At 38.9% G+C, this 6,000-nt stretch overlaps 1 protein-coding gene across 7 annotated transcripts in view; it reads right to left on the bottom strand.

Moving 5' to 3' along the window:
• Positions 1–3,785: 3,785 nt before the first annotated feature.
• celf3a (cugbp, Elav-like family member 3a) overlaps positions 3,786–6,000 on the bottom strand; it is a 43,323-nt gene continuing 41,108 nt past the window's right edge. For 6 of the 7 annotated variants that reach the window (XM_022200102.2, XM_022200100.2, XM_022200103.2 and 3 more), the window contains one exon: positions 3,786–3,939. The gene's annotated coding sequence lies outside the window, so the exon portion shown is untranslated. Of the gene's footprint in view, positions 3,940–5,855; positions 5,953–6,000 lie in introns of all 7 variants that reach the window. The other variant, XR_007945085.1, reaches the window with a different exon arrangement.

Genomic DNA, 6,000 nt, shown 5'->3' with positions numbered 1-6,000 from the left:
GAATGTCTGTGATGGAATTTCCATATTTTCGAACTTAGACTGATATCATTCCATCCTGCATAGCCGTGTGCAGTTTTCATGTAAAGGTTCGTCTCTTTTCTAATCACAGTTGGTGCTGGGAGGCAAGCTTGACCTTGCAGAGGAGCCCTTATCTGGTCTCTGCGGTGAATGTAAATCAGAAGGCCCAGATTAGAAAGGAAGAATCTGAGATAGACCCACACAAATAATTCTGTGAAGTAACAGCTGGAATCTATCAAAATGGCAAAACTACCAGGAGGGGTTTGAGAAACAGACTTACCTATGAGATGGAGTGTGATCTAAAGCTTCTGTTCCATGTGCGTATTTATGGTTTATTGCAATAAATAACTCTGACAGGTTAAAAAATATATATATCTTTTTTATAACTATACACACAGTTTTCCATGAGTCAGGCGCAACATCTGTTTAACCCTCAAAGTGAGTCGTTTTAAAGTTTGAAACTGTGGAAAAATATATTTTATTTTCACAGTGAATACGAAGCGAAATTCGCTGGATTTTGGTTAAATTTTTTTCTGAATGTTCTTAAAGAAAATCTTAGAACTTTCACCGATATGTATCTAATCACTTTAGATAGTTTTAGGATATTTTTTTTGGAAGATTTTTATAAATTACAGTTTAGATTTTTTTCAATTTTTTTATTTCTTGCTAAATTTGGGGATTTTATTTTTTTTAATTAACCTTTTAAGGGAAACTTTTAAGGAATTTTTCATTTTTTCAGATCTGGATGCAGCAGCTTCCATCATGGTGATTTGTCTGGTCTGTGGTCCGCTCCTTTCAGCCGTTCTCCTGATATGCTTCCTGGTAGAAAAGTGTTTGTTGATTGATGATTTTTTTGTGTATTCCATCATAATATTGCACGGGAGCAAAACAGTTTCACCTCCGGTTTGGTGAAGAATGTCAGAGAATTGACCCTTCGCTAAGCCCCTCCCACAAATGGCTACTGTCCAATCCTACCTTAGCAACTGTAACTAGGCACGAGAGGTCTGTCAAGCTTTCAGCAGAAGACAATATGCCGAAGCGGTGTGCGTACGGTACTTGCAAGTCCGACACTCGTTATCCGCAAAGCTTGGAGGGTGGTGTTGATTTTTTTGCATTCCCCAAGCCAAAGACACAAGAAGAAAGGTGCCGCGTGTGGATTAAGCAGTGTGGGAGACCACATGATCAGCCGAATCCCTCCAAAATCAATAAGAACACCTACATCTCTTCTAAGGTAAGTTGCTAGCTAACATTAGCTAACCGTAGCGCTGTGTGTTAGGTCAGATAACATTAGCAAAGAAAGACGTCTCAGTGGAAGGTTACTTCTCTTAAAACTTGAGCTACTGTGTATTATTTGAGCAAAATAAATACTGGTGATATATAGAGACAACTTCTGACATACTGGTATCTTTAAGCATTTTGTGGACGGACGCCTTACAACTGAATTCCCAAATCCTGCGGCTGCTCAACATAGAGCTCATTGTACAGTACCTCATCTTCCTAAATATGATCCTACCTGCTTCCTTTGTAGCAGCAATCTACGGGTCTCCGCCTATGTTCACGTCTGGCTTTGGCGACAACGACAGATGAGACCGGTACTGCATTAATGTTGTAATCCCTTGGTTTGTGCCACTGTTGTGGCAAACTTGTGCAAGATATTACTGGGCTTTGCTGTGCCTTAATGAGATCAAGTGTATAGATCAGCCCCATTATATGTAAGCAATATCCTGGCGCGCTGTAAACAAACACAAATTTAGCTTAGCAAGACATGAGCAGACACATGATAATGACAGTTGACATAAAATTAATTTAAATGTATATAATACATATCGGGCTTACCCTGCTATACAAGAACATTGTTGTTCTTGTATATGATTATTTTTGACGTGAAGTGACAATACATGGGGTGTTTGGCGCTTACACTGAGATCTGTGCGCTTTTCCCTCTATTTTAACGTCCTCTTCATTTGCACTCCACAACATTTAATTTGGTGAATGTAGTTCTCAAAAGCATATTGATCTCTGATATCGCTGTAGAATATGTCCAGAAATTTGCACATATCTCCTGAGAAATATCACTCACCGGTACTGCTAAAACTCCATATTTTATGCTAGGAGGGAAAGCTTGACAGGCGTAGCAACAGTAACCAAGGGGGGTGGGGCTTAGCGAAGGGTCAATTGTTTTTCACAGTCTTCAGCAGTATTTTTTGTTGGTAAATGAGAGACATTAGAATGGGACACGTCTGCATCTTCAAACCATAAACAAGGAAGTGAATTCAGTGACGTGCGTGCATTATTGATTGGTGGAGCTCACGGGAGGCTGGCCAAAATTGCAGAAAAGTTGCAGTGATTGGAAAATTGCAAGGTGGCGCAGAATTCAAGGAGATTGGTTGAATTTGCGTTAATAGTTCCTGGAGGGACTGACTTATGTGTCTGAATATAGAAGATATTCTCTTCTGTTTATGGTCTTTCACAGTTGTTTCTCTTGTTGTTTTGGAGCAGCACTTTGTGGCACCAATCGGCCCTCATACATCCAGACATGCCAAAGAAGGTCAGGCGTGTTTGGGCGCATCAGACCAAACCCAAAAGGCTGTGGCAGCAGACTGAGTGCATACTCCAGCTGTGGCTCCACACCTCAGCCTCTCCTGTCTCCTGCAGACCTAAATATTTACGCATCAGAAATAATGGTGGAAACCTGCAGAAGAGGCTCAATGTGTGGACATTTTGTACAGCATGTTTTGAACTGTATCCCACTGACTAATGGCAAATTATTAAAAAAGCATGAAAATTAATTCAACTACAGAAACTCAAAATATTTCTGTAATTTCACTCTTGTGATTTTTTCTCAGTTTGTCCAGAGTTTAAAATGCAACCAGAACTCGACGCCAGATGTTTTCCACTTGGCTCAGTACTCCTTTAGGCCTATAGAGGGCAGCAAACCTCCCAGAATAAACCCACGATCACACACCCAAACTCAAACACGACAGCAGAGCCTTTTTTTCTAAATTGTACTTTATTTTCTTTTAAAGACATATGTTTTAAAACAGCGATTGTAGAGAATAAATAAAGAAACATGTTTTTGTTTTGTTTTTTACTTCCATAGGTACATTTATGTAATTAAAAACTCTATAATAAGTGTGTTCATTGTCTTGAAGACCACGAGGAATCCTCCTATTTTTTTCTTCTTAAATTAAAAAGAAATTGTCACATCTCCCCACCGCCATCAGATTGATTACCAAATAAATTAAAACGTAAAAAATCAAGATAGAAAAATTCCCAGCCCTTCCTTTCCGCTTTGCTAATTTTTAAAAGTAGTGGCAGCAGAGAATCTGAAGTTTTGAAGTCCTCCGTTTTTAGAACCAAGGTATGTACACAGCGAGAAGTCCGTCTCTTTTCCAGTTTAATTACCCCATGTTTTTTTTCTTTAAATTTACGTATAAATAATAAAACTAACTCTACATAACAATATTACCAATGGTAATCATACAGAATAGTATTTTCTTTTGCCTCCGGCTGTGTAGACTGGCCCTCTGTTAACGCCATAGACCACAAATCACACTATACAGTAGAACCCTGTTCAGTAGAATAACATCAGTGATATGCTTTTTCTTAACATGTATATCTTGTTGCCGACAATAGAATATGTACATAATATAAATGAATCCAGCTGTGGAATGATAGGAACTCTGGAGCACTTCTGGATATTGCAAATGCTGATTCTGTTTGATGTTTTTGTTGCTGACATTACTGCTGCTGTAGTTTCTTTTCTCGTTTTTTTTTTTTTACTTTCTTTTTTAATTCTGTAAGCGCATACACGTGATACTGCTTTTTGTGAAGTGTTGCTCCTGTGCTATACGGTTGGTCAAACAACCAAAAAAGGCTGGGACATCCCAAGTGGTTTTCTTGATTGAACTCTTAGGTTTTCCTGGAGGTGAAGAAGAAGAAAAAAGAAGAGAGAGAGAGGGAAAAAAGAGAGAGCACAGAGCGTTTTAAACCAAATCCCAGACATGAAACACACAAATTCAAGACTTTTGGAAGTGGAATAAGTGTCTGCAAAACACAACTGCTTGCACTGATGCCTCAGGGGGAGTCTCAGTAATCAACTAGTGTCCATGCAACTGGAATAGTGACAGTCATACTGCTGCAAGTTCTTAATAGGAAATACTTTGTCATCTCTTTTTTTGACAGGCAAATTAATTCAGAACATGCACAGTAGGAATTCTGGTGGGGATCAACTCTCCAATTTAAAAACAAAACAAAACAAAAAACACTCAGATGATTCCACATTTATTCTAATGATATTCAAAAAACATGCCACTCACCAAACTGTAATTTCACAGCGAAGTGATATTTGAAATCATCTGCCAGATAGCTGATTTGTAAAATGCAGATTGCTGCAAACAGAGCATCTGCAGGTACCAGAGAAATCGATTTTGGGATGTTTTTCATGCCTGTTTTGCCTCAAATTGAAACCGATTGTGTGTCAGAGCCGTGAATGTGAATCTTCTCACCTTTATGAATATTGGCTCTATTAAAAACCCCTTAACAGGCACGTAATGCAAACTCTTTTCACTTAGAAATCCTAGGACATTTCAGATTTCAATTTCAAAGAAGCCTGTATAAAATCACGCATGAATAAATCAGGATAGATTCAATTTGATATAACATTGACTTATTTAGCTTCAACGACGAGCTGGAACACGATGTTTTAGTGGCAAAAGCGAATAAAATGTACGTTAAGGGGTGTTTCAAATGAAATTAACTGTTTTCCAAAATACAGCTTGTGTGTTTGTTGTCTTTCAGAACAGGAAATATCCTCCAATTGAGATTTACGTACAAAGCAGCAGATTTAACTCCCTTAGGAACACAATTTTAAGGCATGATAGTGGATTTTTTATTAATTCCAGATGTTTTAGTGACCTGCAGATACCCTGTGCATGAGACGCATTGTGAATTTCTAGTTCTTGTTGTTTTGGATTTTTGTCTTTTGAATATTACGAGTATTTATGGTTAAATTTATCATCTTTGGAGTCCCAGAATTCCTACAGAGGAATGCAGTTCCTCAGCCAGTAGCACGTGTCACAGGAACCAAACAGCTTTACCCAAAACCTTTCAAAATAAGGTTAGTGTCTCAGTTGGTACGACACACACACACACACACACACACGCGCGCACACACATCACAACACTCGCACAAATACAAACGCACGCACCTTGCCTTCGCCTCATCACACACAGTCGTTCACATATAAATACTACGCTGTCGACCAGATACAGGGGCACGTTCAGTACATTTTCAGTCTCACAAAAAACCAAACAAAGTTCAGGCACAAAGTCACTTGGAATTGAGTTACAACCAAACGAAAAAATCCCGCACTCACCGAGAAACTACCACACCAACCAACTAAACAGAGGGGATGTGTAAGAATGATAATCATGACAGACAACAAAAAGGAAACTAATCGAAAAACCAAAAGAGTCTAAAAGGAAAAAAGCCTAATAGATCCATATTTGATGGACAGATTTTTAGCTCTGAAGCTTTTAGAGAGAGTTTTTAAAAAAAGGAAAACAGCGTGTCATGATAATCAGTTGCTTACAGATGCTGAGGTAAAGTGACAATTATTGATCAGTGTTTGCAAGGATTAAAAACCAGGACAAAATAATAAGAGGAAACTCACAACGCACCAAACACAGTTCATGGTCGCCACAGTAACCCGCCATGCAGTTGAGCATGGTGAATCAAGGCAACGGCCCAAAATAAAGAAAAAAGAAAAAAAATTGCTAATGGCAACCATCACAGGCAATATCGCCACAGCAACCAACACAGGCCAATTAACTTACAACGCAGTGAGAAGGAAGGGGGAAGGTTTTAGCGGTTGCTAGGCAACCGTAGCCATAGCGACGCACGTCTCCACGTTATATGTATGGACGGGACAGTCTTGAGAGTGGTGTGATGTTTTTTTCAGGAAAAATGGCATATGGCACA

Source organism: Acanthochromis polyacanthus, chromosome 11 (genome assembly GCF_021347895.1).
Source record: "Acanthochromis polyacanthus isolate Apoly-LR-REF ecotype Palm Island chromosome 11, KAUST_Apoly_ChrSc, whole genome shotgun sequence".
Taxonomy (NCBI): Eukaryota; Metazoa; Chordata; class Actinopteri; family Pomacentridae; genus Acanthochromis; species Acanthochromis polyacanthus.
Note: the sequence above shows the minus strand (reverse complement) of the source record. Positions and strands in the feature narration are given on the sequence as shown.